The 12,554-nt window shown below is 41.2% G+C and overlaps 1 long non-coding RNA gene across 5 annotated transcripts in view; it reads right to left on the reverse strand.

The window, feature by feature from the left end:
* Positions 1-10,941, reverse strand: part of LOC140633681 (uncharacterized) — a 33,834-nt gene extending 22,893 nt beyond the window's left edge. For all 5 annotated transcript variants that reach the window (XR_012031265.1, XR_012031263.1, XR_012031266.1 and 2 more), the window contains exon 1: positions 10,320-10,941. This is a non-coding gene — a long non-coding RNA (uncharacterized lncRNA). The remainder of the gene's footprint in view (positions 1-10,319) is intronic.
* Positions 10,942-12,554: the final 1,613 nt, after the last annotated feature.

Consider the following 12,554-nt stretch of genomic DNA (forward strand, 5'->3'; position numbering starts at 1 on the left):
TAAAGGACATTATTGGAACAACAGTCAAAACTTGAATGGGGTCTGAGGATTAGATGGTGGTAATGTATCCATGTGAATTTTCTGATTTTGATGGTTATATTGAGGTTATAGAGGAGAATGTCCTTGTTTGTAGGAAATAACATGCCTAATTCCTGAACTTGGGTGTATGTTGTCACTTTACCTGACAAATAAGATTTTGCAGATGTGATTAAGTTAATCTCTTGAGGGGCAGCCCCAGTGGCTCAGCAGTTTAGCGCCGCCTTCAGTCCAGGGCCCGGACTAAAATTTTTTAGCTAAATTAAATGCTTTAAGTTATATGGCAATTCTAGGTTTTAAAAAGGGTATTGGGGATCCCTGGGTGGCTCAACAGCTTAGAGCCTGCCTTTAGCCCAGGGCGTGATCCTGGAGTCCCGGGATCAAGTCTCATGTCGGGCTCCCTGCATGGAGCCTGCTTCTCCCCCTGCCTGTGTGTCTGCCTCTCTCTCTCTCTCTCTCTCTCTCTCTCTCTGTGTGTGTGTGTGTCTCATGAATAAATAAATAAAAATCTTTTTTAAAAAAAGTTAATCTTTTGAGATGGGAGATCATAAGGAATTATTCAGGAAGATCCTTATAAGAGAAAGAAGGAAGCAGGAGAGTCCGAGGAGATTGCTGATTGAAGCAGAGGTTGGAGTGATATGACTTCTGGAAGGGAGATGTAAACCAAAGAATGTGGGCAGCCTCCAGAAGCTGGACAAACAAGGAATGGATTCTCCCCTTGAGCCTCCAGAAGGAATGCAGCTCTGCTGACACCTGGATTTTAGTCCACTAAGACCCATTTTGGAATTAGTGCTCTTACTCCACAACAGTAAGAGAATAAATTTGCTTTGTGTCGTTAAACTTGAAATCATTTGTTACAGCAGCAATAGGGAACTAATAAAATACATGGGAACTGTTTAGAACGGTATCTGGTGCATCATTGGCACAATCGTTTGTTTCTTGTTGTTCTCATTTAGTCTTTTCAAAGCATTTGATTTAGTTTTCATAGGATTAAGAACTCTGTTTTCCATAACTTAGGCTTATTGTTTTATGTAATATTTGCCAACATCCCACATCTACAGCACAGGTGGTATAAACAGGTTATTGAATAAAGAGAATGGACTTTTTATAAGTCTGCTGCCTGGTCTCCATTTGCCCTTCCACTCATGCCCTGCTCTGGTCTCTGGAGGCTGATCACATAGACTGTATCATGGGCTTTCTTGCCCTTGACTCCCGTTGGCATCTACAGAGACAGTGGGCAAAAGATTGAGGGGAGAGAAAAGAGCAAAGTCAGGGTGTTTGTCTCCCCAGCTCCTGCCCTTCTGGCTCCTGTTGGGTGGCCTCCTCTGTGACTGGCTTGGTCTCTGCTAGTTTCTCCTTGCTCTTGCTCCTTCAGGTTTAGGGGTGGTAGCGGCTCACAGCTGTTGCTAGTGTCCGGTAATTCATCTTTTTTTTTTTGACAGTGCCACTGCAAGTTAATTGAACTCTCCTCAATGACCCACTTTGTGTGTACCATACTGTGTGGGTCATGACTAGCACAGTAAATACCCATAATTTCTATCACAGAGAGCACAAATACCTAGGAATGCTTTAAGGAAGGTCCTTGAGCTGCTTAGTAGCCATAAGTAGTGAGTACACCATGGGCACACAGAAAGAATGGACAGTTTTGGTCTAGCTACAAGCTCTGGTCAATAGCCTTCAGCCAAGGACCATCAGGAACATACCTGTAGCAGAACAAGTTGGTTTTAGTATGTGTTGCAGTGAAGGAGAAAGCACACTATGGGGCCTATGGTGACATCTCACAAGGAGGCGTTAGAAAGGACTTACAGGTACGATTGTGTTGGGTGATTTGAGGAGGGTTTATGACACCAGGGCTTTGCTCTGGCTTGGATACTGTGAAGAAGCAAGAGTAATCCTATGATTGTGTATCTCAGTAAAATGTATCTATAAGGAGGCCAGAATATACCGAGGATAAAGCTATAACTGGTAAAGTACCATCGATCACTCATATTAGCTGGGAGTGTGTGCAGGGGATTCTTTGGTATTTGGTGGTTTGCACATTATTTTTTATTTTGTCTGTGTTCAGACATGATCACAGAATGATCTTGTTTTTGTCTTGATCCATCTTGGTCACAGAGTAGCCTTGTCTGATGCTGACTTAGAAATTGTTTTTGTTCATCAGGAGAACACTAGGGCCTAGCAATCAGTGCCAGGACAACTTCTAGCAAATCCATAGAGCAGTCAGGAAATACTTTTCTCTTTCTCATCTTGTTTCATGAAGACTGAAGTATGATCTGCATCAAATCACCCAAACAGCTTATTAAAATGTAGATCCCAGGGCCCCACAGATCTATTGAATTAATATCTAGAGGTTGGGCTTGGAAGTCTGTATTTCTAATTGCTTGCTGCCTCATTCTGATGCACACCAGAATCTAAAGCCCACTGGTCTAAAAGAGAGATATCACAAACCCAGGTTTACAAACCTAGATTTACGGCAATAACTCTCAGTGTGAGGCACCAAGAACCAAACAAACTGTGTGTTTCAATTTTCATCAGCATCAAGTTCCAGCATCTTGGAATGATAGGATTTTTAACTCAGTGGAACCAGCCTTTGAATTTACAAGGTTATCTGTTCTTATACCTTGTGTGCCAGTTTTAGAAAAACTTCAACTAAAGAGGTCAACCTGTAAGTGACAGAAAAGAAGGGGCTGGTCATCTATTACCATAAATCAATAAAAGGTAGACACCAGTAGAAAGGCTGCTGCCACACAGATAAAAAAAAAAAAAAATCCAACAACAATGAGGAATTGCTTCCAAAGTCAGTGAGAACATTCACAAGGGTAAACCAAAATTCCAGAGGCAGAGCTTTTCAAGATGCATGACTGAAATCCCATTTAACAAGGTAAACTACAGACCAGAAATGAGATGCCTTAGCTGTAAAATGTTTAGTCAGATTACTGCAGATAGAAACACAAAAATCTTCCTCAAAGGAACATTCTCAAGAGGGAATACAAAGAAAGCAGAAATGAAGAAGTTAATTTATTCTAAAACCACAACTAGGAAAATATTTGGCCTTTTCAAGTATCAGAGAAGGAGTACCAAAGTCTAACTAAGACAGAGCCTAATAATGAACTTGATGTTGAACCTGATTTTGAAGCATTAGTGAGATTTCCCTCTTAGGATGACAGGAGCAAGGAGACTGGAGGCTCAGACATGGCCACCAAGTCTAGTGGGGAACATGTTTTTTTCCCATTGAATTTTCCTGCTCTTCAGATGTGGGAGAACTGAGCTCACCGCAATCAAATAACCCCATCAAAGTTTTCCTAACAGGAAGTTATGAAATGAGTCTTCTTAGCCTGAATAATGTGTTTTCCCTTAAAGTCTATTTTGTCTGCAATCTCCACAGGCAGAGAGTCTGCATCTATAGCTCATTACCATTATTCTGATGATATTGTTACGTCTCATCAATTACTTGGGAGCAAGGTCAAATTTAGCAGCCAAATCTCCCCTTTGGTGAGGCCATCAAGAATATATCTATCACCTCCCTTCCCAAGGTCTACATCCCCTGCAAAAGCTTCTATACCCACATTCTCTCTCCCCTCTCTCCTCCCTCTGCTCCCTTTCTCCACCTCCTCATCCTGTCACAGTATTACTGATTACAAAATCCTGCCTGATTTAAGCCCTGATTCATTTATTCCTTTTCACTTTCATTTGAGAAAGGACAAGCAAGAATGGGTGAGAAAATCATGGAGGTATAAAGAAGCAGAAGAACCTACATGTAAGAGAGAAGAGATCGTCTGCTTTTGTAAATAGATATTGTAAATGAGAGGTATGTGGTTCTCGTAGAATTGTAGTCCATGGGGAGGACCTTTTTGATTGAGACTATGATTATATAAGCCATACCACTGAGATTTATTTTAATTAAAGAAAGGAAAAACTTCCCAGCCAAGCAAACAAAACAAAAAGACAGAAGAGCATATATATATATATATATATATATATATATATATATATATATATTCTTTATTTCCAGAATTTGGCTTTGTTATCGAGCTGTCAGCCAGTCGAAAGTTCTCAAAAATTGTGTCTGTTTCCTAACAAACTCACATGGAAAATCTACCCTAATGTATGTATCTTTAACTATAGGCTCAGGTTTTAGATTTCTTTATGAGAGCTTAGCTCAACCCCACAATTCATTTATTCAATTTACTTCCTAGAATTAATAAGGAAAAATTCAACTTCATAAACACAGCTGTACTGGCAAACAAACAAAATGAGATTAAAGGGACCTGTTTTGGGGATCCCTGGGTGGCGCAGCAGTTTGGCACCTGCCTTTGGCCCAGGGTGCGATCCTGGAGACCCGGGATCGAATCCCACGTCGGGCTCCCGGTGCATGGAGCCTGCTTCTCCCTCTGCCTGTGTCTTTGCCTCTCTCTCTCTCTCTCTCTCTCTCTCTCTCTCTGTGACTATCATAAATAAATAAAAATTAAAAAAAAAAAGGGACCTGTTTCATCACTTTCCAGAGCATTTATGTTAACCTTTCTTCTGAATAGTTAGGGTTAAAAACCCACTCTTTTAAATTTGCTTTTTTCTTCTTGAGGTACTAAGCCTTGTGAAAATGCAAAACTTCCAGGAGATGTAGCACTTTAATAGCCTGCCACCAAACCCTGAATTTCTTTACATATTTGGAATCTGTGCTGTTAAGTGCATGTGTATAGGTTCAGAACCCTACATTCCTGGTAATTTTTAAAATATTGACCATCTTTATCCATAAAAATTTGTTTTGCCTTAAAAATTAATTTGTTTAATACAAAAAAACCACAATGGCCTTTTTAAATAAGAATTTCTTTCTTAAGTTTTTTCTAATCAGTTACCTTTTTATCTTTCTGTACCATTATGTTTTGCTGTCTCTTTTATACAACTGGATTTTAATTCTAATCTGAGCATCTCTGCCTTTTAGTGGTTGAGTTCAATCCTTTATATTTATTGTGATTATATACATTTTGTTTTATTTCCACCATATGATTTTCTGCTTTCATACTTTTACTTTGCTTGTTTCCCATTATATACCTTTCTCTCTTTTTTTGGAGAGTTCACATTATATTTATTCATATGATAAAATGTTGGAGCTTCATATTCTATCCACCACATTTCTTAAGAACTCTTTTCTATTTTATGTCCCTTTATCTTACTATCATTCACAATGACCCACTTTTGGAATTTGTTTTTCCTATGTTTTCCTGTGATAGAAGTCCTTATTCCCGGAGGGTGACTGCTTCCACCAGGGAACACAGTAGTAGTCCCATTTTACTTTTAATTTGGCTGCCACTGGGTCACTTAGGGTTCCTCATGCCAAGAGACCAGTAGGCAAAGAAAGGACACACCAACCTTGCAAGGGTAACTCACACTGATCAGGAATAAATAGAACTGCTGTTATCTAATGGAAAAGAGGAAGACTATGTTTCACATTTACTGAGCAATTGAGGCATGTCTTGATACTGTACTGCCCAATTGAGGTGCTTAATGGATAAGTGCAATAGACACAACTTCAGAACGACATAGTGCTTAGAAACTTAGGCCTTCATGGCTTCCACCAGTTTAGTTACTAAGACCATTACAGGTACTAACCAAGGGTGAGGAGACTTTAGAATGGGTAGTAAAGAAAGGAGATGGTGAAAACTGGTTATGCTTTTAAAATTAGTTGCAGCAGTAAGATCTGCAAGCTTTCTCCACTAGTTCCCCTGTATGATTCCTTAGGAATTGAGACCAACCAGAATCCTGAGAGTGCTCTTCCCAAAAGGGACATGCTTTCCACAAAATGCAAATGTAAATGGATCTGGGCAGCTCAAGAGTGAAGTAGCATGGTGCTGATGTGTGCTGCTCAGAATCCCCACCTCTCATCTCCAATTCCAGGAATGAGACATTCTATCTTTGTGGCTTGATGTATTGGCTGCCGCTAGCTCACTTCTGGGTCTCTCTGGGGATTGTCTTTGGCCAAAGGGAACCATATTTCCCAGGTTTATGACCTCTTCTCAGGGGCGACTTGCATCTAGTGGCTGGTTGATATTGGGATATAAGGGCCCAGTTTTGTTGTCTCAATTTGGTATATTCTTGAAGATCATCCCCTAATTCCAAAAGTCCTTATGAGATCAACTGGCTGCTCTGTTGCGACTGTATCACTGTATTTCCTTCTGCCTGAATCCTTTCACATCCTCAAATGTGTTCCTTAGGTTACTCTCTAATCAACCTCCGGTATGCAAATCTCTATCTCAAAATCTTGTTCCAGGAGATTCCACCTAAGACATCTTTTGAAATAATAACTTCTACTATTGTAGGTTACTGAGTACTTACCCTTCTGTTTTTGTACCTCTATTTTGAATTATAACCTCACCTTCGGTGGAAACCTTCCTGTGAAAATCCAGTGTGGCCTAAGCTGTAAAAGTGCCATTCCATAGAGATTTTCTGTTCACTTCTATCAGCTACTCTAGAGATATCACTGTCCCAGGACTAATTTTTATGTAAATTTCCAATCATGACAATTCCCAAACCATGACAGAAGTGTACATTCTAACTTTGATACAACATGAGGCAGAGGCCTGAGATTTTCTTTTTTCTCAGAACAATTTTTTTTCCTTTTCCATAGCCCAGAATAGCAAACTTCATCATTTATTTCTCTTATAAGGTGGGCAGATCTTTTTTCTAGGCCCCTCATTACCAAGGCTATATTTTGAGTATTGCAGCTCGTGAAGAGATATTAGCTCTCAGTCAGTGTCTCATTGAACTCATAACCTCATATCCTGGCCTATGCGTTAAAACCCAAACTACTAGCTATTACTGAATTTGATAACCACTCATGGGGAAGCTTCGGGATCGGATCCTAAACTCATTGCTCTTCATTTCAGCCACCTTGAGATTTCCATTTTTTTTTGGAAATTGATATGCATGAATACGATTTTTAATATATTGACAGAATCTGAAACGATTGTAAAGTAGCTAAATGTTTCCTGGAGACAGGTGTTAGGAAGAAATGGAAATCATGAAAGCACTGATCTTGAAACTGACATGAAGGAAATGACACAAATGAGAAGGAAATGAAAAAAAAGATCATCTCTTTCATGCTCAGGTCAAGCCCTGATTGCCTAGGCATTAACATGGTAAAAACTGATCTAGAATCCTAGTGGACTTCAAGTAGCTCCCTGATAAGACTGTGAGTTCCTTAAGGACGGGAACTGTGTCTTGTTTCCTATTATATTCCTAGCATCTAGTGCATGCCTGGCACATACTAGATGTTCAGTGGATACTTGTCAACTAAATGCATAAGTCAGCAATAAAGCAATGCCATGCAAAAATGATAAGATGTTTAAAAATACACAAGAATAAAGCATCAACACTGGTCTAAGAAGATTATAAAAAAATAGGAAAAGAAAATGAGCTGAGTTATAATCCTTTTCAGTGTTCCTCCAACAAATGTTATTGAATCTGGACTGTGCTAGGCATGGAGAATGTGATGGTGAGAAAATAAAGACATGTTGTCTGCCCATGTAGAGTTCTGGGGGAGGCAGACTTTAAATTAAAACCAAAAAAGTTAGTATGAAGACTGAGGTGACCAAATGTTCTGTTATCTCAGGAAAATCTCTCTTCCTGCATGTTGTCTCAGTGTAATTATTCATAGTCCCCTCATTCACTATCAGAAGTGTCTGAGCTTGTATGGCCATCCTGGCTATGACTGGAGGGTATATGGAATTAGCAAAGGCACAACAGAGAATCAGCTACTCAGAAAGTAGAAGAAAGGCAAGACTGTCCTGAAAAATGGTAGGTGGGACTCACAGGTATGTGATTGTGGAGGGGTGCCAGGAGGGGAGAGCCTGCCAGGCAGATAGAATAGTATGTGCAAAGTAGGGTACATCAAAGAATCAACAGGAGGCCTGTCTGGTAAGAATATCAAGGGCAAGAGGTAGCCTAGAAGGATAGATGGCATCAGGCCATATAGACCTGTGGAATCTTATGAATTTTGGAATTTTGTTCTTTTATCCTTTAATCAAGGATGGAGGTGGGGGAAGTAGGGGATTTCACATTCAAAAGGATTCCCTTTGGCTGCAGTGTGGAAAACAGATTTGAGAAATTTCAGGAAGCTACTTGGGAGACTACTGCACTAGTCCAGTTAAGACATGGTGGTAGCTTGAAATAGAATGGTGGTAGAGATGAAGAGAATTAAATGGATTTGAGATGAATGTAGAAGAAATGAACAGAACTTGGAGAAGAATTGGCTACAGAGAAAGGAGAATAGGGAAGCATCTAGAATAGATTCCTGGTTTATGCACCTATGATTTACTAGGTGAGGGAATGCAGCTAGTATTAAGAATGGCAGATCTATCCATCCGTGCATTTGCCTCTTCAAGGAACCAGCATTCTCTGACATTGGTGTATGGCAGACACTGTGAGTAATAACAAAGGTGTTTATTATGAAATCTAACACGAGGAGTATAAATACACACATATCTGTTTAACAGTTGTTATACTTTCAGCTGCTAGTAATAGAAAACCAGAAAATTCAAGTCAAAATCACTTAAACAATGAAAACATTTATAAGTCCTAAAAATGGGGAGCTCCGGCTTGGCAGATTTGTTGGCCTTAATGACGTCAAGGATGTTAGTTCTCTCTGCCTTTCTACTCTGCTCTCATTAGTTGACTTTTCCTTCACTAGTACCTTTTGTTATATAACTGTTATCCCGGCTTCAAGCACATAGAGCCATGACAGTGTGAATCAGCTGCAGAATGACGATTTTGCTCATGCATCTCTTTTTTTAAAGCTGAGAAACCTTTCCATCCAATAGATTCCTTCTCACATCGTGGTACACAGAATGGTCTCCCTGCTTACTCCTAAGCAAGGACTGGCAAAGGAAACAGGATTGCCATGGCTTGTCCCGTGAGGCACACAGCCAAGTAGAAGAGGATGCCTTGCCAAGCAAATTTGGGGTTTTGTTTACAAGGGGAAAGAGAGAAATGACTATTGGGTAAGCAACTGAGGGTGTCTGCGCTATCTATAGAGCAAGGCAGTATTTGTACTGTCTTCGGAGCGGTTCACAGTAGTTCAAGAGATTGAAGCGGAAGAAATCGCCTTGGAGATTGGAGGAAAAGAGATGTTTCCAAGGCTGGGGAAGGTTATTAGGTTTATGTCACTCTGAAGGCAGAACCTGAGGTCTGAGATTACAGCACCACTTAAAAGGATACAACATAAATCCATCTTCACCCATTGATCCTCCTGATTTCTGGTGTCCTGGCGGCTTTCCTAAATTCCTCCAAAGTCATATAAATACTGTTTTTTATTGTTTCTGAGCTTCCCTGAACTGAAAGAAGAATGGCTGAATAGTATTTTGCATAAAATACTAGAAATATTTGTTCCTTAGCTCTGGCTCAGTCCGAGCCTGACCTATTTCTGTCATTACTACTGGAATAGTTCTCCAGCTCTTGCCAGATTTTGAGTTGTCAGGATCATAATTTATCCATCTTGTTGTCAGATTCACAGCTAGTTTGCCTGACTCTAGGGGAATCTAAATGACTATCACTACACATGGTGTGCAACTCATATTTTAAGTGCATTTAATTCCAAATATCCTTCCCGTGCCACACCCCAGACCCGAAGACTTACCAGGCTACTGTTGCAGTACCATATTCCCCTGTTGTGGAGACCTCCAGGGCCCACCCAAGAGCAGTTTTCCTCTAGTTTCCTTTAAATGCTCCCTGACATGACTGACACTATTCACTGGCCACAGTTAGTAAGGCAGTCTCCCGGGTCTCGAGGCCCAGAGCTCTCCTGTGTTTCACATTTCTTCCATCCTCACTGCCCCAGTCAACTATTCTCAAATCAGGCCTGTTCGCCAGAAGAGTCTTGATTTCCCGGTTCGGTTTGTAACCTTTTTATTTTACCAATGGCCAGTCTTGAAGCTTTCCCCTTAACAGACAACTCTCTGCGTTTGCTTTTATAGGGCCTGCCAGAGGTTACTTTGCATGTTTATTAATTCATCCTGTTCTGCTTTTCTCCCTTACAATAGGTCCTAGTCAAGGTTTTAACTAAAGCATTAAATTACCCTCCTGACTGTCCCTTCCCTCTTCCTCTAAGGAGAGCTTGGAAAGGACCCCAGTTGTGGGAAGATGTTAGGTCTTTCTCAAAAGCATTCTCTGTCAAATAACAAGCATCCAGTTGTAGTTCAAATAAGATCCTAATAGTGATTTACGTGTTAAGTAAGAGTGGTAATTACTGGTTTTAAAAGCAAATCATAATGACTTTTTACAGTTGTACTTACACTCGATTATTCTTCCTTTCTCATTCTCTAGTCAGTGTTCTAATTACATCGCCCCAGGAAAATACACAGGGAGAAAATGCAGCAAGACACACGAGATGGTGAAACACTCTGGTTCCTGCGAGGAGCCTGCTAAGGTTCGGTAGGTCGTGTAGCATTACTGGAAGTAGTCATACTTTTCCTGAGTGACTTTCTTCTTTTTCTAAATCTCTTGGTCTCTGTGAATCATGTCACCGATCATGTTTCCCTTTTTGCTCTGGCTACTAGAAAGCTCAAGATCATAATGTTGTGGCTCATCTCTAACAAGCATCCAGCCCGGGGTGTGCACGTGTGTCTGTATACTGGGCTCATTCTTTAGTCCATTCTACATTTTTTTCCTACACTCACTTTACATTGTCCTGGTAGGTTCACTTATTTATTTTTTCACACAAAAGAAATTTATTTCTTGTTCATACAGTTGTTGATTGCAGGTATCTGGCAGTCGGCCTTCTGTGAAGGAATTTGGGACCCATGGTGGTTATTGATCTACCATCCTCTAGGACCTCCCACCTAGAGGAGCACATGTGTGAAGAGAGAACAAAGGAGCCTGCAGGAGACTTCCTGGTGTAGGCCTGGAAGTTCTGTACCTCACTTCTGCTTGTGTTCCAGAATGTGGTGACATGACCGTGCTGAATAGGAAGGGAGCTGAGAAATGTGGTAGAATTCTGTGTCTGGGAAGAAAGGAAAATGACTGTGGTGAATGGCCAATACTTGTCATCTAGCATGATGAGAAGTGAGGTATAAAGGAAACGGCTTGCTTGTGTTCCCTAAGTTATTTCTGCTAAGAACATTAGAGTTGTTGATGTCGGAGGAAATAACCATTAATTGTTCAGCACAGAATCCGAGGGCAACTGGGGCATTTTCTCTTTGTGACACCTTGCCTTTGTGTCCCTTCTTCTCAGTTCTTCCTGCCATGGATGTTGTTCAGGTCATTTCTACCTTGGACCCAGCTGGAACCTCTGCCTGCCTGGCCTTTGGGAGAGGACTATCTTCTGAACTTTCCTTGTGGTTGTTTCTTCTGCAGGCTGGCTGACATATTTTATTGTTACCTAATGCTGTGTAAAAAAAAAAAAAAAAAAAAAAAAAAAATTCACCCCAAAGCTCAATGGCTTAAAATAGCAATAATTATTTATATCTCTTGTGGTTTCTGTGGGTCAGAAATTTGATGAGTGGCTTAGCTGGCTGTTTCTGGATTGGGGTTTTTCATGAGGTTGCACTGAAATACCTGCTGGGGTTCTCAGTCATCTGAAAACTCGATTGGAGCTTGAGGATCCCATGGTAGCTCGCTCACACTGATGGTGAGTTGGTGCTGGCTGTTGACAGGATGTCTCACTTCCTCTCCATGTGGGATCTTGAGCAACCTCCTGACACGGTGGCTGGCTTCTCCCAGAATGAGCATTTAAGAGATGAGGCACAAGCCACCATGCCCTGTATGAGCGGGTCTTAGAAGCCCTGTGCTATCGCCTCTGCCTTAGTCTGTCATTCACCCAGAGCGGCCCTGATTCAGCATGGGAAGAACCACATGAGGCCCTTGGGTATCAGGAGGCAGAAATCACCGAGGCTACCACACATACTTTGCATTTGGAATATGTCCCTGCCTCAGTCTCAGTTTTTCAAAATTCTTTCCCACTTTCAACACTCAGATCAAAGCCCATCCTTTCCATGACATCTCTCCTGGAAAGGACACGTTTCTCAGCTCCCATCCCTCAACAGCTAACTCCTATTGTAACTCCTACTGTTCTTACTGTACATATGGTCTTTATTATTTCGTACCTTGTTTTGAAGATCTACACATATGTCTTTTCTTTCAGCTGGAGTTTAAGCATTTGGAGACATGCCCTCTGTCATACAGTTAGTACTCAAGAAATATTTTTTTAGATGGACAAATGACGGAGTGAATGGAGAGTACAAGCCAAAAGCCCCGAGTCTCTGCCTATGGACTTTCCCCTGATGCTTGCCCCTAGCCAGATCTCTTCACCCCACTCATGGTTTATTCCTCCGTCATATATAATCCTACTAATACCTTCCCCACCCTTCCCCACAGAGGTGCTTTGAGATTTGAAAGAGGTAGCCTGGGATTCCCTGGGTGGCTCAGCAGTTTAGCGCCTGTCTTTGGCCCAGGGCATGATCCTGGAGACCCGGGATCAAATCCCACGTCGGGCTCCCTATATGGAGCTTGCTTCTCCCGCTGCCTGTGTC

Source organism: Canis lupus, chromosome 5 (genome assembly GCF_048164855.1).
Source record: "Canis lupus baileyi chromosome 5, mCanLup2.hap1, whole genome shotgun sequence".
Classification (NCBI taxonomy): Eukaryota; Metazoa; Chordata; class Mammalia; order Carnivora; family Canidae; genus Canis; species Canis lupus.